This window comes from Apteryx rowi, unplaced genomic scaffold, assembly GCF_003343035.1.
Source record: "Apteryx rowi isolate R43461 unplaced genomic scaffold, aptRow1 scaffold_723, whole genome shotgun sequence".
Lineage (NCBI taxonomy): Eukaryota > Metazoa > Chordata > Aves > Apterygiformes > Apterygidae > Apteryx > Apteryx rowi.
Genome location: NW_020451009.1, coordinates 219866 through 239020, shown reverse-complemented (window position 1 = coordinate 239020; position 19155 = coordinate 219866).

Genomic DNA, 19155 nt, shown 5'->3' with positions numbered 1-19155 from the left:
GTGTCTATTTGAAAGAACCTGTCTCCCTGCATAGGTGGAGCTGGCTAGAGAGTTTCCAATTATTCTTTTTAACTTTTGGAAAGTTGCATCTTCTGCTAGTACACAAGCAGACTTGAAAACTCTGGCACAGAAGACGTGTCAGAGTAAGAACTAGAATCTAGCAGGCCTGACTTGCAGGATCCAACCATTAACTCAAGGAAAACACATTYCTTCACAATATGCTTAATACAGATTTCAAATACTTCTTATCTATGTTTTAAATGCCATCAGTTTAGTCCAGACAGAGTACTAGCTAGTGTCTGGAGATAAGATGTTTTGATTTCTTGCTTGTCACTTATTTGTCACTCAGATGAAAAAACACTGAACATCTAAAGTCATCTAACCTAATATTTAGTCATCTAAACTAATATTTGAAAAATGAACTGCATCATCCCAGTGAAAGCCTGGATGCCACCTCTTAAACCAACAATTATAGGCAGAGAGACAGAATAAGTTAAGACCCCAGATGATTCTAGTCATACAGGATCCATCAATTTATTATCATATTAAATAAAACAGAGTCACAAAACAGTACACATTGCAAATTATATGATTAACGTGAGTTCATTACACCACTGGCCTGGCCAAACAGACCAGCTGCAAGACAAAATGGATTCCTGGAACTTGTGTGATGGTTCTGGGTTCTTTCTCACCTTGCTTGTGCTCAGCCTCTTTTCATGGGCTTTTTTCAAATTGCTATATTATTAACATCCAATTGGCTATACCTGCATGTTTTTATATTGGAAGAATCCAAGTGAAACTGGCTGCTTTTTCAAACTTTTTTCCTCAGAAATGCGGTATCTAAAACATCCCATCTTTGTCACAGTATCACAAACACAGTTGTTTCACATTGCATCACAACTATTTGTTTGTACTATGCAATTTGCTTAATCAAGGGTCTGAATTTACATCTCTTTATATTAATATAGGAGGTGTAATGAAGACAGAGACTGTGGTATGTGACCTGCTCATTTAAGTAAGAGCATCTCCATGCACAAAGTGTTACTACTTTATCCATTTTCAGGGCCAAAGAAATTGCTGTTTCTGTACACAGACCAACACAGTTATTTATTGTCTGATCCTTGAACAGATTTGTAARGATATTTCAGATGCAGACTGGCTGCTGGTGTGATATTGAAAGGATGTTTGATAGTCAACACCCATCCAATTCAAAGGAAGTTAAATGTCCCTTTCTTTTAAAAGTCTCCTGCTTTTTAAGGTCCCAAATGGTCTGGTATTCTTAGCACTGATCACTGGTTCTGCATTGCTGTTTAAGGGTATCTGAATATAGAGCAAAGRTGCCTGAATTGTCACAGCCACTGCAAAGTAATAAATACCCTTCTTTCACCAAAGGCAGATCTGCCTCTCACCTTGTCTTTTCCTGCACCCCTCCAACCTGCTAACACTACTTGGATTGTTTCAGAGAGAATCTCAGATCACTGATTCTCGTGCAATGTCCAGTGACTTCCAGACACTAGCAAAGGCTTTGAGTTGGGTGAAATACTGATTCAGGAATGAGTAATGATAGCACACAGAAAAGTAAATCAACATAGAAACCTGCCACATGATGCTATATAGGCACCAAGAGGGGCATACAAAGCTGAGCTTCACATGAGAAAGGTGTAGAGACAGAAAAGTGAAGATACAGGACCTCTCTGAAAGGAAAACCTGAATCACAGCCAGGCAGTTCCCATCTGGGTATATAAGCGACATGTCATATTTCATAAACAATGCTGTCAACCACAYCTGACAGGCAATAAATCATTGCCCCTTTTCACTGCCAGGAGAGGTACAAACCAAACCATTATTACAGTGTCACTGTCATACCAGGTTGAGAGTAAACATGGTTCAGAAAGAGCAACAGGAAAAAAAATGTCTTTTAAGAGAATATCACTGCTGTCTTGATCTGTACAGGCAATGATTGGAGGGGTCTGGCCCATTCCAATGGACAAAGAGATTCACTTTGTGGTCTTCCTTGAAACAAAGAAAACATTTTTTGTATCACTGGAAGTCAATAGTGCAATTTCTAAATTTGTGCCTGAAAAGTGGGAAAATGTGATCTCCAATCCACATGAAATTACATGCTAAAGCCAGAGAGGCATATGTGCTTTTTGCAGTCAAAATCAAGTGCAGAATTTTAATCCAGTGTCAACAGAGTACTCTCAATTTTTGAAGTTTTTAATACATGCAAGAAGACAATACTTAGTTTCACAGTTTCTCAAATTAAAGCTGACGTATTCCTGGAAGAAGCAGTGCATTTAGAGCTGTCAGTGCTTCTGGGAGTCCCATTTGTCTTGACTCTTGAAGAGAGACTGTGGAACAGCTTTGGTAGTGTCTTCTGCTTATCAAGTAAACAAGCTACAATAAATGCAGGTACAGGCCTGTATCCAAAGCTCCCTCACTGTCTGCGGTCTGCCATGACAATTCAAACAAGCCATGCCCTCCTCCCGCTGGCTCCCAAGGCTCAGGTACACAACAGCAATGTAACAGGATAGAGCTACAGGGCTGCAGGAAAAACAGCAAGTAGGAACATGCTTCTGCCACCACAGTATTGCACCCTCCGGCAGGGCCTGAGCTGCCTTGGGTCAAAACAATTCACTCAGCTCTTTCTCTGTGTGGGTGTGGGAGTAGGGTTGGGGGGTAATTTGTCCCTACGCCACCTGTAGTACCTCTACACGTTTCTCCCTCTGGATATGTTTGATGAGAGATGAACCTACTGCTTATGTGCACACAGTGCCTTAGGAGTGGAGCAGGGTGCCTTCAGGCACCAAATTAATTTAGTGGGGTCTCTGCCCCAGCAGCCAATACTGAACCTTACTGCGCAGGATGTTAAATGCATCCCACTGGGAGAGCAGTAGGAGCATTAGACAATACAGAATAAACAGCCAAAACTAATTGTATGTTTGTGGTTTGAATATCTCTCAATTTCCCATCCTCATTCACACATTGATTTTACTGAAAAAAAAMCTATTATTTGCTTTTGTAATCTAACAAAGTACATCGCAGTGATTGCTGTGAACAGGAAAGGGGAAGCTAGGCAAGGACAACTGCAGGAGGCCTTGACTTCTCCTGGGAAAAGCTCCTGGGAAAAGCTCTAGCTAGGAGTGGCTGCTGCTAACGAGCTCTCTTGGTTGCCCCGGCCAGAGGGAGTTGGGGCCTTTGATCCCAGTGGCCCTTGATTAGGGCGGTCAAGCACCCTGGGAGTCAGTGCTAGGGAGAGGCCTATATAAGAGCCAGGCCTAGAGCGCAGCTMMCAGAGCGCAGCAGTTACAGAGGCAGCAAACAGATGCAGCAGTTCACGCAGAAGGTTGCGTGAAGGAACCTTTGTTTCTGGTCCCTGTGGTGTATGTTTCCTCGGGTATGGTTGTGACACGCCGCAGGGCATGTTCCCCAGTGGCTGTTGGAGTTGCTGTGTCAGAGGCTGCGACCCAGGCCGACCCTCTGACAGTAGGTGCAGCCCTACAGGTGTCAGGCTGCAGGGAGCGCTTGGGGCCTCTCCGGGAGGCCTGGGCTGGCAGCCAGCTCTCCTGCAGGAGCTGTGCTGCTGTTGGCGAGTTGTGTCGTCAGGTAAGGGAGTTACGGGAGGAGGTCAGCAGGCTGCGCAGCATCCGRGAAGCRGAGCAGGAGATAGACAGGGTATTCTCGGAGACTGTGCAGCTTCGGGAGTCCCAACCCCCTGCAGCAGTGGAGTTGCCGGAGGGCTCTGTGCCGTGTGAAACGGTACCTCATAACATCATAGAAGAAGGCTGGAAACTGGTCACTGCTCGTGGGAGGAGAAAGGCTCCTACTCCTCCCGAAGACTTGCAGCTGAAGAACAGGTTTAGTGCCCTCCAGGATGAGGAGGAGATGGGCATGGCTGCMAGGGAAGTACCTGGGACAACAGACCCTGTGCCTTGCCGGAACGCCCGGAAGAAGCRGCGGGTGATTGTTGTGGGGGACTCCCTGCTGCAGGGGACGGAGGCATCTATCTGCYGACCTGACCTCATGTCTAGAGAGGTTTGTGGCCTGCCAGGGGCTCGTGTGAGAGATGTCATGCAAAGACTGCCAAGGCTCGTCCATTCTTCAGACTATTACCCACTGCTGCTCTTCCATGTGGGCACTAATGACACCAAGGGCAAACTGGAGACCATCAAGCAGGACTTCAGAGCTCCTGGGGATGGTGGTCAAGGGTCTGGGAGCCCAGGTCATCTTCTCCTCAATCCTGCCAGTCAGGGGGATGGATGAGAGGAGGAGGAGACGGACTTTCCAAGTTAATGACTGGCTGCGCCGCTGGTGTTGGCAACAGGGTCTTGGTTTCTACAACCATGGGACCCTGTTTGAAGATCGACAACTGATRGCGAGAGATGGGATCCACCTCACGAGGYGGGGCACGCGGGTCTTTGCCAACAGGTTGGCCAACCTGGTAAGGAGGGCTTTAAACTAGGAAAGATGGGGGAAGGGGAGAGTTACAGTGACAGGGTAGTTGGCAAAAGACTGCTCAAGTCAGGACGCCTCCAGCAGGTGAATGCAGCCAGGGAACTGCGCATGGGATGGGATATATATGTATATATACACATATGTGTATGTGTGTATATGTACATGTATATGCATATTTGTATGTTTTTTAACTTATGTTTACATGTGTTACAGAGCTCTGATATGGTCATGCCCTTGCACTGTCCTCACTGTTCTGGGTTTTTCCCTGACTATCCATAAGCTCACAAAGATGGGCAAGTGGCAAATCAGGCTGAGAGCATATATGAATGCTAAAACTAAGTCACAAGATCCTTTACAAGGTAACAGCCATTTTTTTCTGTTTTCCAATACATAACATCAATATTCTCAGCTTGTTAGTATTATCTTGATAATGAACAACCTGTACTAGTTTTTTTGTAAGTTATTGTTCTCTTAAACTTCTGTTGTTTGATACATCTGTGTATGCACATACACACCCATTCAWGTATACTACAAAGTTTTCATGCTGGAGACCCATCAGCTAAAAAGAAAAAGATGTGCTGATTTGGTCCTCCAGTCTATGTGGTCTCTGACCCATGGCTCAGCCTAATGTTGGGTGTTGAGAGACCAGAGCTGCAGCTGGAGTTGTACTGGAAAATGGCTGCTAAAGAAAACTCAGGGCTGCAAAAAGAGTTCTCACATGAAGAATGTTTAGTTAGAAGAAAAACTTGGGTGCCTTGTCTGAGGTTCAACCTAGGATTAGGGTTCAGCTCAGAGTCCAAAGCTACAGCTATTAGAGAGCTGGAAAGTGTCTTTCCAAGCAAAGTGCTGGAARATTCCTTCCAGCCCCACTTTTGCTGTAGCTCTGGGCTTTCTCTTTCTCTCAGCCCAACACTTAAGTAAAGTGTGGGCTGATGCTAGACTTCTTCTCTGAGAAATAATTAGCTTCTGAACTGAGCAAGGTCTCCATCCTATGGCTTAGCCTACTGTTAGAGTCAAGGTTAGGTCTGAGATCAAGAGAGACTGCAGCTGTACTTGAAGCAGGACCAGAAGAGGCTGCCAAAAGAAAGAGAGGGCTCTGAAAAGTATCTTCCCTTGAGGAGTTTTTAACTGGGAGAGGTTTGGGGTGCCATGTCCAAGGGACACCATAGGATTAGGTTTAGGATTGAGTTGAGAGACAAAGTCAGTACAAAACTACAGTTGCAGGGGGGACTAGAAAGTATATTTGGAAGTAAACTAAGGGCTAATGTTCTGAACCTTCTCTAAGGAATACTTAGTTCAGAGGAAGCTCTTAGCCTGGGGTTAGTGTGGCTTATCCCCACCAGAACTTTTTAACCTCACTAAAATCTTTATCATCCTGTCTTAACAGTGATTAAACAAGTTGTAAACACTACATAGGTAACATGTTACAAGAAGGTAAAATATAACAACAGAAGCAACATGTAACAATTGCAAACAGGTGACAACCTGTTGCAGCATGGAAGAGGTTTCTATTTATACATTTTTTTAACTAGTGCTTAAGCACATTACAGAGCTTTTGTGCATTTGTGCCACTACTCAGTCGCCCTTCATGGGGATTTTGCTGTCTGTCCCCAAGCTCAGACATGGGTATGCGAAAGCTCAGGTTGAGTACAAAAAGGAGCTTGTAGGAGAGCTTTACAAGGTTCTTAGCAAGGTAGTGACCATTTGTTTCTGTTTTCCATTATATAATAAATAAATAGTCTTGTTAGCATTATGTTGATAGTGAATAACCTATATTTTCACTGCTTTCTATGATAGCATTCTCGTACGTCTCTGTTGCGTTGTATGTGCATACACACATGCCTCTACTGAAAATTTTCTGCTGAGATCGCCATCAGTTAAAAGCAACTGAGATGCTACTGAATGTAACATATTCTGTGAAGCCACGTATAGATTGAGAAATGTCACAGTGGCATCTAGTGGATATTCGTGGTATTGGCTGATACCCTGCAATAATTTTCTTAATTGGGGCCATACCTTGCACCAGTTCTGAGAGGGATGAATACAAAACCAGCAAAATGTCAGGGGGATCCAGAGGTCTGCCGTTCTGTCTCCCTTTATACTGTAGTGAGAACCCCTTGCATCAGGGGAACCCCACGGGCTATGTGTCCTTATTCTCAATTGTTCTCCCAACGAACAGCTTAAATGAGCACTTTCTTAATTTACTCCCACTACTTCTTCTACTTCCACATACTATAGCAAAAAAATCCTTGATCACCTGGCTATTTATACTATACAGATATTTATCATCAATGTTCATCTACATACTTGGCATTTACTCATTATTTAGGAAACAGGTCATCTCAGTTCATCTTTCTAAACCTCTGTCACCTTGAAGATCTTCTCTAAAACAGTTTCAATTTATTGGTATTTTCTTCTGGTAAAATAGTTTTCAATATTTTTGTCACGGTGGGAATAAATGCAGGCCTACATATTGCTCAGCTAGTGAAGCAATGTCTCTCACCCATTAGCACCTCAGGCTAAGAAATTACAGAAGAGCTAACAAGCTTTGTAGTGACTGCTCTGCACAAGCTTTTACAACTCTTTAATGAAAGGTAAATAAGCATTTGAGAGCATAAAAACAAAATACAAAGGCAGACCATCCAGCTCTGTATCCTATCCTCCAGGAAGGAGTTAATAACAACAAAAATATAGATACACTCTCCCAGCATACTCTCTCAGCCCCCAACATTTTGTGGTTAAGGGACTTTCCAAGCCAGAGGTCATGTTGTTAGCCATGAGTGGATTTTTTTTCATGACTTTGTCCAGTCACTTTTTGTATTGATTTGAATTTTTAGCATCCACAACATCCTGCAGCAAGGTAATAATTTAACTACCCATAGGAAAAAGTATGCCCAGTTTTGGTTTTGAATCAAACACCTACTATTTTCATTTGTTGCTTCCTAGTGCTTAACTCTAGTACTTATAAAATAAGCAGCTGTTCCTTATCTACTTTCTCCATGCCACTCACAAATTAACTTCTTCACATTTATTGTAGGTAAAAAAAAAAAAAGCTTTCACAAGAAGGTTACTGCAGAACAGCTTACTACCACGATAACTTGTATTGTATCCACATGTTCACAAGTGAGGCGGTAAGTTACAATTTTTCATCTGTCGCGAAAGGAGTGATGCCCTTCACTCATAAGAGGGAAGCAGCACTACGTTTATTGCAGTAAGAGAGCGACTTAACAAAGTTCAGTCATAAATAAGAATGATTTAATGAGGTTCGATTGGCAAGGTTCACTCAGTTATTTACTGCATGACGGACAGGGTCAGATGCGTGTGCAATGGAGACCCTCCCGTTGAGTCACAAGGTTCAGACTGGGACCCCCTTGCTTTCTAAACTCCTTTGGAGAGGAGCCTAGGTGCAGCTGGATCCAGTCCTAGTCTCAGACTTGGTCAATGGTTTATGTCTAAGGGATTATGTGTGCAATTAGTCAGAGATATAACTCAGCAAAGTTTCATGAAGTTYGCAAAAGTTCAGCATGCTATTAATCACTTACCRAGGATCTGTCGTGGGTAAGGAATCTCTCAACCTCGAGGAGTAAGCTTGAGAGGCGTCCCTGCTCAAGGGGAGGTTCTGCAGTGCAGCCCACTGCCATGCAGGAGAGCTCAAGGGGCTCCAGGCTGCCCCCTATTTATGGGGGGGAGATGATTGACTCAGTCATATTTGCACCCTAGACGGGCCTTAGTTGGCACATGCTCARTCAGCCCCTATATATGTGCTGTTTACAGGGAGGTCAGGTTGAGGGGGAGAGAGCACATCAGTGGGGGGGAAGGAGCACACCGTCACATCATCACTTACTCTTCATCTGAGTTATGTCTCCTTCTTCTAGAGTCATATGGAAAAAGTCTACCCATATAGCACAGATAAGCCTATCTTTTCCATGCCATACAATGTGATTACCCCTGCTTTATATTTGCTGCTCTCTAGAACACACTGCACAAAATTCTTGCTCTATTGAAGCCAGGAGAAACCTGCCATGGTTTGTAGTGGGGCCAGGATTATGCCTCCAGGCATTTCTAGGCTTTGATGACTGAGAGTACCTAAGTTTCAAGTCACTCTCTCAGACAGACTGGCGTGCATTCCCCAGACTCAATCTCATCGATCTCTCTGATCATTCATCTAAGTCTTTGATCTGTTTCTTTGCACTTAGTAACATCTTCCAACATAATACTGCCTGTGGATCTCATTAGTGCACTTTTTCCTTTGATATCATTTATGATCCTGACCTAGCTAGATGTGCTGCTGTCTTATTGTTACCTTGCCTGCATTGTTTACAGTGTGATGGCCAATATTCATGTTACTCTTTCAAAACAATTTCTTGAACAGTTCAGTTCTTGTGTTGTTTTTCTGAGTTGGAGATTCTCTTCACTGCCTATGGCTTTTAGCATTTTCTACAGTGTCCTACATTCATTTCTGCCAGTGGAGATAAGCCATGTAGAAAAGACTGTGCCTTCAGGACAAGAAAAGACAGGGCAGTAAATCCCAGGAAACACACAGTCTGCCGGACAGTTGAAAGTACAGCTTGCCATTGTGCACAACTGCTCTGACTGAGTGTACATGCAGGCCTGGATTTATGTAGGTGTAAGGAAAGCAGGAAGATGGGGCTACATCACCCTCCACCCTCATCCAGCACCTCCAGGGCCACAGATGCAGTCACAGCTGACTGGTAATGCAGGCTCCTGCTTCCAGTCAGACCGGGGTTCTGCCCGCCCCATACGAGCAAGCTAGTTGAGATTTACAAGTATAAAACTTCTGAAAATATTCCCTTCCCTGTCATGTTTTGTATTTTTCCTTTCTTTACCTCTACAGTTTCCCCCTTCATGAACATATTCTGATGTATTTTTTGTCTTGCTCAATATCTGTTTTCTCTTAGTCGTGTTCCACCCAATGCTTTACTCATTTCAATTAACTTTTAAAATCAGTTCTTTTATCAAAAAACTCCTTTTCTCTTCCAATACTCTTGACCCTTGGTATTTCTGTCATCTGATTTTTTTTTTTCCCCCTCAAAGTTTTTTTTCTCTCACTTTCTTGTTTTTGACAAGATCCAGAGTTAACATAAAGATTGAACCTCGATGTCTGGCTTTCTACTCAGAGCTTTTAATATCACCACTAATCACTACAGTATCTCAATGTCTTTCAAGCACAATCAATAGCGAAATCTCCAGAGACCAAATCTCCAGAGTCTCATAAACTGGGGAGAAGTAGATAATTTAACAGGGTCGGCTGTTCCTCTGATACCTAGAAGAAAATGGTTTCAAACTGGTGCTCCACAAATGTTCTGGGACTAGCATTTTCTGAATGGAGCCCCAGATCCAGCCATAAGGAAAGGGAGCCATATAACTATGGCTAGGCTTTTACAGGAGTAGTATTGTTGGGAGAGAAGGGCATAGTTGAAAACAGCGAGAATCTGGAGAAGTATAAGCAGTTAAACTACTTGAGTAGTTTAAGCCTAAAGGGCAGGGACATCTTTTGTTCTTCTTACCTAGCTTATAACAGATTTTGTAGCTAATGAGAAGAGTGCTCAAGCTGGCCACAAGCCACCTTTGGATCTTGGGCTTGTCTGTGTGCGTGATGTATCTAGGCTACAGAGCAGAGTGCTGTGCCCTTCCAYGCCCCCAGCCTGGTGGATCCTTCTGCCAAGGCTTGCAGAGGAGCCTTGCCATGGGCCCCCACAGAGCGCTGGGCAGGTGGACTGAGGTGAAGTTCTCAGAYTTGGAGCACTTGGAGAGGTAAGAAAGCTCTGCTATAATACAGCTGAAGCAAGGCTGGCCTTATGAGACATGTTTATCAGGGATTAAGGAGAAGCCTCCTGTTAGGTGGTAGAAGAGAACAGTATAAACCTGGAAGGTCTAAAGGAACAGGATTTCTATATTTCCATGGCTTATTAAATGAGACACCAAGAGAGGGAGGCAATGACTGATGTGCTGTACATTAGATGCCCCAGAATGCAGATTTCTGCAGAAATACATTTGTAACAGGTGCCCTTCAAGTGAATTTTATGTGACTTCAATTCTTCCATCACTTAACTAGAAATCACTTGATTTTTTTAAACTTATTTACATTCCTTCCAGTGCAATCTGATATGAGCTTTAACTCCAGTCTGCACTGTTAGTTGTTGGCTCTTAGCCTTTCAATGCTTCCAACACACTGATGCTTTGCTCTTGATGAAAAGAGATGTTAAGTGGCCATACCTATGCTCTCTGCATCCATATGCAGTGTTTGTCTAGCAGTTATAGTGATTAGATGTGTAGAAATATGCATAGCTACGAAGCAAAATCCTTTGTGTGGATAAAGCTTACCTCCACAGAAAGCCTTTCCCATAAATATAGTTTGTCATGCAAACAAAAGCTTTAGCTACTCTGGTAATACTGTCTTCACTACACAGGGCAGATGACAGGGTTGGGCCCTTTTGAGAGTTACCGTATTTAGGAATGGGACCTCTTTCCCTGTGTTTGTATGATATCCAGTGTCCTGGAGCCCTGCTTCTGCCTGTGCTCTTCAGATTTTACTGACACTAACCAAAACACAAGTGTCTGATCTCTTTTTCTTGTCTGTCTCTTTCATCACCCATTCTAGTTAAATAGAGCTTTAGATACAGAATAATTTAGGCTGAATGGGACTTCTGGAAGTCGTCTTCAGGACCAGAGTTACATCTGTTTGCTCAGGGCCAAGTTTTTAGCCAAGCTTTGAATACCTCCAAGGATGGAGATACCACAATCTCTTGCTAAAATGTTTAGTCACTCTCAAAGTGATAATGTTTTCCCAACATCTAATCAAGAATTTCTCTTGTTGCAATTTCTCTTGGTTGCAACTCATCCCTTGGATCTTCCTCAGGACATGAACAGTGGGAATTCAAGCTGCAGGACTGAGGTTACCTTCAGTCAAGGGGAACAAGCCATTCACAKGAGAATTCACAGCAAGATCTAAGGCTGTGCTTCTCTATACAACATGTCAATCTATATGTACTCAAATCAAATACACTTTTCTTTTTAAAAAAAGACAGTTATGTTTATTTCATTAAAACAGATTTTTCTCTTTGCCTTAATGGTTAAATAAAACAACACAGCCATTTAAACTGAAAAATGACAAGGGGTTTATTGGACTTCCATAACATTACATATCTATTATACTTGCCTGGTTTTGACAATCCCAAGGTGACTTGCAAACGGACAGACTGTCTAGCCTCCCAGGTAGCTGTATATTATCCAGTCAGCCCTGAGATTGATGAAGAGATTGAACTTCCCTGTTTAGCACAAATGAGAAGCCTAATTGCAGCAATGCTAATTAACTGGAGCTATTCCTAAATGACGCCGTGGTTTGGAGTGAGTTCCCCTACCCCATMCAAGCCCATGTTACTTCCTGAAAAGCTTATTCTTTCAGTTGAAATGATTTTGTGTGACTTTTTTTGATCCTGGAGTTCTGGTAAATTTGTCAGGAAGATGATGAGTATTTTTCCAGTAGCTGCTGCACTGTTTCTATGCTGCCAATCCCCTTTAGCTACTTCAAGCTAGAGGGTTTGAGACTTGCCAGGTTAGAGGGTTGGAGATTCACCAGGCCTGTACTAGCTAGGTCAAGCTGAAGAAAACAGAGAAGTGGACCCAGAAGCAGCTCCAGCTTTTTCTGCTAAACAAGAGTTCATCTTCTCCACTCTGTTCCTACTCCCCATGCAGAACAGTGGGCAGAGGAAGCCTCAAAGTCTTCTCATCCATGCACTCTTCTGGCTGTATTTTGGAAACTCTCTTTCATATGTATTAACTAATTGAATTTGAAAAGCTGCTCCTTTCATGCCTCTGATCATCCAAACTGGATGTTCATCTTCCAAAATCCTCTTCCTCCCATGGTGAGTTTGTGACAGGGAAAGGTTGTAGCCTCTCTGTTCTCCTGGTGGCTGGTCTGGGACGTCTCCTCCTTCATCATCTGCTTTGTTGCTGCTCACAAGTTTCGGATAAGCATAGAAGCTCATAAATGTAGATCCTTATTGCCATTTCAGTTTTCCTTTTGCTGCTGAAAACAGAGGGTTCAGTCTGTGGCAGCTAAGCTAATATATTAAGCTAATATAAGTCAGGGTTGTTGGGGTCTTCTCAGACTCTGCCTCTGAATCTGCACCTTCCCTTGTGGGCTGGCTCAGGTAATTGAGGGAGATGAAAATGAACACTACCAAAAATAAAATGATTAGCTTTCATTTGGGTACCCCCACAATCCTGCTGTCACTGCTTCCAGAGGCAGCAGAATGAAATGGAGCCAGATTAGTAACTCTGCTTCTACTAGCACTGGCCACTCCTGAATTTCTTCAGGGTTAACATAACACTGTCCCCTAGGAAAACCTGGTTAGGCCACTCTTACAGTTATAAGTACTAAAAAAAAAAATCTTAAAATCACAATTTTTGTTGGTGTTTTGAAGGGGTGGGTGTATACTCAGATATCTGGGTAATATAGACTTCACAGCCCAAGGGAGGAACCTCTAACAGACACACTATAGCAAAAAAGAAGCTGGAGAAGGCCTCAGGAAATCCTTCCAAAGAATACTGTAATCATGTTGTCTCTCATGTGACCCAGTTGAATATTATTGGACTTTCTATGGCAGTATGTGTCATTTGCTATCCAGCTCATTTGTTAGCAGGATATAACCTAAGAAGGAAAACATCTGGCACTGGCAAATACATTCCCTTCTGCTGTTATATATAAGGAACAAACCTCATGTTTATGCACCATGTGATTTGAACGTGGGGGCAGGCAGCCAGCACAATCAATTCAAACTGCTAAGTGCATTTAAGATTATTTGTTGTTCAGTGTCATTTTGAGATTTCAAAAATGGTTGTAAGATGGCTGTGTAACAGGCTAGTTCCAAATAAGTTACGATACAGAAAAAGGGAATGACAGGTCATGTTGGGGGCATGAATGATAACAACAGCATAAACTTGTGYGAGAAAGAGAAAGGCCTGGACCTGAAGAGGTCAGTTCAAATAACAGAATAGGGAAGGTGGCTGGTTTCAGCTGTGGTAGGGATATGGCTAAAATATTCATATCTGTATTAGCATAATGTTGAAGCCTGGTAACTGAGTTCCCATGAGGAAGGCGAGGTAGCATACTGAAGAGGTTACTCCTTGTTCTGATAGCCTGAACCTGATCAAGGCAAAAGGGCTCCAAGCCTGGTGACATAACGGAAAGGCTCCTAAGCCACATCTACACCTCTCTGCTGGGTAGCTGCCAGCGGCCACCTCACAGAGTACTCTGTGCTAGCTGCTAGCTGCAGGCTCTCAGCGTGCCACAGGGAATGGGGCCTGGAGGCGCACTGTGGGGAGCTGCCGTGCAAGGGACCCCTAGCCTGCAAGCCCTTGCTGAAGCCCTAGAAATGTCTTTCTAGGACTTTCCCCATGTCTCATTTGTCTGTTCCCACCCTTTCTATATACTACGTTACTCCACTGCTTTCCTGTGAGCACAGTGATGTTTTCAGGGTTTTGGATGCTTGCTTTTGCTGCAGAGGCTGGTGACTTCACTGTATGCAGTGGTGAAGGATGGATGTCTGGATGAGGGCTGGACCTATGCACTATCAGTCAGCTGTATCACTTACAGCAGGTCTCTTTCTGAGCTTGGTAACCAACCTAGAACACACTCTGCACACAGATTTTTTTTTTTCCCAAATGGAGCATGACCCTCCTCCATCTGAATTCTGGAGACAGGATACAGCAGCAGGCCCTGGAGGCTCCCATCAGAAGTCCCAGCTTCCTGAGAGAACGTGGGTGTGCTTTCCCTTTGAGGAAGTTGTTAAGCTTGTCCCAGAGTTAACTAGTGCTCACTAGCGCTCTCAAAAACAGCAAAACTCACAAGGAGACAGTTCTGAGGGCTTTTTAGGAGTTTGAGATGGACTTTGGGAGTTGAGGCTCTTCTCCAAAGCCTCCAAGGTCAGGAGGCACAGATGCACAACACTGAGGTGGGGCCACATGTGTCTCATATTTTAAATCCAGGAGAGCAATGATGATGCACTGGCCCAACCCAGACTGCTCATAACTGCATTTTTTTGTGAACTCAGATAAGGCCAGCCCAGAGTCTGAGCTAGAAATAAGAGACCTTTGTGTGGGGTCACTGCCTTCTGCAGGCATCACAGCTCAAAGGCAGGGATTAGAGGGACAGGCGGGTAGGACAGCTGAAGCAGCAGGGTCTCCAAAGGATATTCCTATTAGGCTTTTATTTGCCTATGTGCAGGGTTTAGTGCTTGTTCAACACCCCAGCTCAACACCCAGCCCATAACAGTGGGGTCCTAACTAGTTTTTGTACCTGTTATGGTGGGTCCATGCAGGCAGGCCTCCCCATGGCACTGTGCAGACAAGGGGAGTTGTTGTAGTGCTTATTCCCTCTCCCCAGTAAGTCTCTGATGGGATTCCCTTCGGCACAGGGAAGGTCTGTAAGAGCTGGGCAGACCGGTGGTGCCACTTCCTCAACTTCTAATTGCCATACTCAACTCTCAAAGTGAGTTAATGCCTCCAGTACCTAATTCTGGGAACTGAGAAAAAGGATTGGGAACTAACTTCCTGGATAATATCCTTCATTATATGATATGAGGGTTAGGGTGAGTAGAGAAACAACACATTATCTGATGCTAATTATGGATATTAATGATCAGGTCGGTTAGTAAAATGGTACTGAATTTGTCAGTGCTCATCTTTGTCCTATTGCACCTCTGAGCAGCAATGGCTGGTGCCTGGAATATGCATAGGGCTAGATCTGGCAGTTATTGAAAGCTTCTCAAAACTTTTGCTGCTTCCAAATCTTCTGCTCCTTCTTCAAACATATTTAGTTCTGGTCACGTGTACCAAATTAACAGCCATAAGGCTTTCTTCCAGCTTCCAAAACCCACCTTCATCCCAATCTCCTCCTAAGCAGACAGTAAGTCTAATGAAATAGACAATAGCTTGTCTGCTTAAGCTCCATCCATTGTTCCTTCTGAGGCTGAATGGGCAGCTGCCTCCCCTTTTGCTGGAAACAGAGCCAGTTGTTCCAGAGAGCAATCCTTGTCCCCACCTCTTTTTGCTAGTTCTAAGGCTTCCCTTACTTTTCCTGTCTCTAGTAAAAATTTATGTCTGCTGCCTTCTCATAATTAAAGGCCACTAAGATTAAATGTACGTAAATCAAAAAGATTAATAGCACAAATGAAAAATGTTCTTTCAGGTGAGCCTTGCTTTATTGTGAACTGCGTTTCAGGAACCCTCAACTATTTCTCAGTTTTGGAGTCAGCAAGTACCCAAATCTTATAAAACAAGAATCCCTGTATGTTATGGCCCTCCTGCACATCTGCAGGCACAGGAACCAGGCAAGATCCCTGGAATACAAGTATATCTCTTGCAGTTTAAACATTAATCCTCTTGCTAGATGTTTGGTACAGGGACACTGCAAGGAAGAAAGGCAAAACATCCATGCATCGTAAGTGGGGTTACCTTGTAAGGTTCTGTAAAAATGATCTATATTAAGCAATCTGTATGGTATGGGCTCAGCTACAACACAGGCAAAACAGAGAAATGACAAATGAACAGGATTCACTGATATGTAGCATCTAGGGTTGCATTATGTAAGAATATTTCTGTTGATCTCTAGAGGGAATCATTTACAAATCAAAACCAGGATAGAAAGGCAGCACTGTCAGTAAAATCTGTCTTTCTGCAACAATAATGTTCAGGTTCTTTCCTGTGACTAAGAATGGTCAGACTGCAACAGAATAACCTTAATGAAGACATCCAGGTTTGGAAGCATTTTTACAAGCTTAGAAGGGAAAAACCTTATCGTTTTCCCCAGGGACCCATAATCTGTTCCTCACTACTCAAAATCAGGCGGCTTTCATCCCACTTCCACCATATCGATCCCTGAGAGAGACTGAAATCAGCTTAAGTTAAGGTCATAGAGCCACTGGCTGAAGGGGCTACAAACTTCAAATACTTTTTAGAGCAGAGATGTGCATGGTAATGAGCTAGTAAGTCAGCTTCTCATCATTTAGAATATAAAGTATTCCTAAGTCTTTTTTTTTTTCTTTTTTTTTTGAGGAAGTAAGTGCATTATCTGGGTGATACATACTCAGATCATGGATCTTAGTACATGACTGCAGTCTGTATATGTACAAAGACAGAATATGGGACAGATCTTTCAGACATGAGCCTTGTGTATTTTTTTAAATACTTCATTTCACTGGTGACTGATTTCCAGTTTTATAACAGCCAGCTCCCTCAGCAGCCTTGGATGCATCTGTCTGGTCTCAAAGACTTATATACAGACTGGTGTCTGTGATGTCAGGGGGCTGACCTAGGTAAGCTGCAAAGTCCCTTCTAATCCTCTACCTATGCATATGTATGTTTTTAAATGTGGACCCAATAACTGCTCTCATGAATCTATGCAGACAAACRATCTTTCCATTATTACCCTTTTTATGGAGCCACAAATCACATAAGCCTTTTTGCCAATAATACCACACTAGAAGTTCATATTGCAATGGAGAAACAGTATGTAAACCTGATATTGGCCCATATTCTGTCTCCACTGAGACAGTAAAGTCCCACACAAACCCTTTAAATTCTTTGTGCATTTTGTTTGAATGCACCTCATTTATCAAATAATATGTATCACTGCCTTGCTTTCATCATTATTTATCACTCTACTGATATTTGTGTTAGTGTAGGTTTTATCAGCACTATCTTATGTGTACTGCTAGAACATAGATAAAAATGTTGAATAACTCTTGGCATAGAATTGTTTCTGTAGAAACTCACAAGGAATTCACCAATTCAGTAAAGATTTGTGTTAAAAACTTCTCATTTGGTAATAATTAATTTAACATATATCTTCTTGGTATATAAATGTTGAACACAGGCATTCAACTTATTATTGCATGGCACTGATGAAAAACGAAATATTCTGCCTTTAGGCAGTTCCTTTTATTAGCAGTAAATCCCCAAATTTATCAATTTTCTCCTACTTGCCACAAAACTATCCTATAATAATATCCATATTTAAGGATTTTGCCTGGAACTAATGTCATGCTAACTGCTCAGAAGTGGCCCAAAGTGTCATGTTCACTTTTTTCATCATACTAGTGCAATAGAAGAGAAATACTGATATTCCTTCCCTGCTAGGAAGGACGCATCATATTCTCCACAGCAGCTCCTGTTTGTTTTAGGGACTAATGAACTCACTTCAGAAGGGCTGGTACCCAGAGTCACTAGACAGCATCTCATCTAAGGAGAAGCTTTTCTGTTGCTATATCATAAAACTTCCCTAAAATAGAAGACTTTTACAGACAGATTTGAAGTCAGTAAAAATAACACGTGAAATAAGTTATGTTTTATCTTAAGAATTAGGAATCATCACAAACTTGAATCTGTCTGTTCTGCAGGCTGCCTTTTTTAAGAATAAAAATGCCAAGATGTCAATACTATATGGCCACTCCAATCAAGACTGCTTAACTTTGTGCATCCATGTTTCTCCCTATCTGCAACTGTGTTTGATAACAGCTGGATATTGTTCTCACTATTGTGCTAACAATTTCATACTTCAAGAGGCAGGTCTGAGTAGCACTAAAAGTGCTATTTGTGAGCATGAAGTCATGAGGATGTGCGTGGAATGTAAGAATTAGTCCATTTCGCATCCAATTTCTGAACTTTTCTATTTTGATGGTAATTAAGTCCAGCTACTATTACTGCATTAAAAAATTGACAGCTCAGCGAATCTTTGAATCTTAACCTCAGTCTGGATCCATGCCCAACAACAGCATAGCTCCAAGCTCTAATATTTCCTACAGTGTGCAAACATTTGGAATAAAAATAAAAACAATAAAAACAAAACTTCAGGATTTTGAGTCAGCTGTTTCCTTATCTTTTGAACTGGGATGAAGATTTTTCATCCAGAGTAGCCATATACACATTGTGTCACTGGACCCAAATTTTCCAAGTCTCTGTTGGACACAGGGAGGCTRTCCAAGTTTTAATAGCGCCTGCATTGGCATGCATCAGCCTTCCTCACCTACACCCTTCCCCTTTTCTTTCCCTTCCACCTCCAGCAGATATGGCTTGCCCGATTTCTGTTTCTGCATTCAAGCTTTTGGCTTGCAAACAAATTTTTTTCTAATCTAGGTGTTGGTCCTGGTTTTCATAGTGACACTGTTTAAATTGTCAAGGCCTGGAGGCTTAGCCGGCTTCTGAAGGCAGCACAAACAAGGCTTTGGCGCCAAACAGGCCAGGACATAGGCCTGCCTTTCCCTTAAAGCCCTGTGCCGGGCTTCGCCCAGGCCCACGTCCCGCCAGAGCGCTCTGCTCAGAGCAGAGAGGCCGAGGCCGACTTGCTGGCGCTCTGGCTGCGACGGGACTCCGGGAAGCAGTTCAAAGCGGACAAAGAGAGCGCTTTCCCGGAGCAGCCCGCCGGGAGCACCGACCGGGACACGGCACACGGGACACAGCCCCCACCCCCTGCCCCCGGCAGCTCCCGCCCCTCCGCGCAGCCCTCCGCCCCTCACGGCTCCGCAGCCCAGCGGCGGCTGACGCRGCCGCCCGCCATTGGCTATGCAAATACGCCAGCGCCGGCGCCGCCAATGGGTGGCGGCCACGGCGGGGAACGCCGCGGCGCGTGGGAGCGAAGGGGGGGCGGGGAAGGCTGTAGTAGCGGCGGCGGCGGCGGCG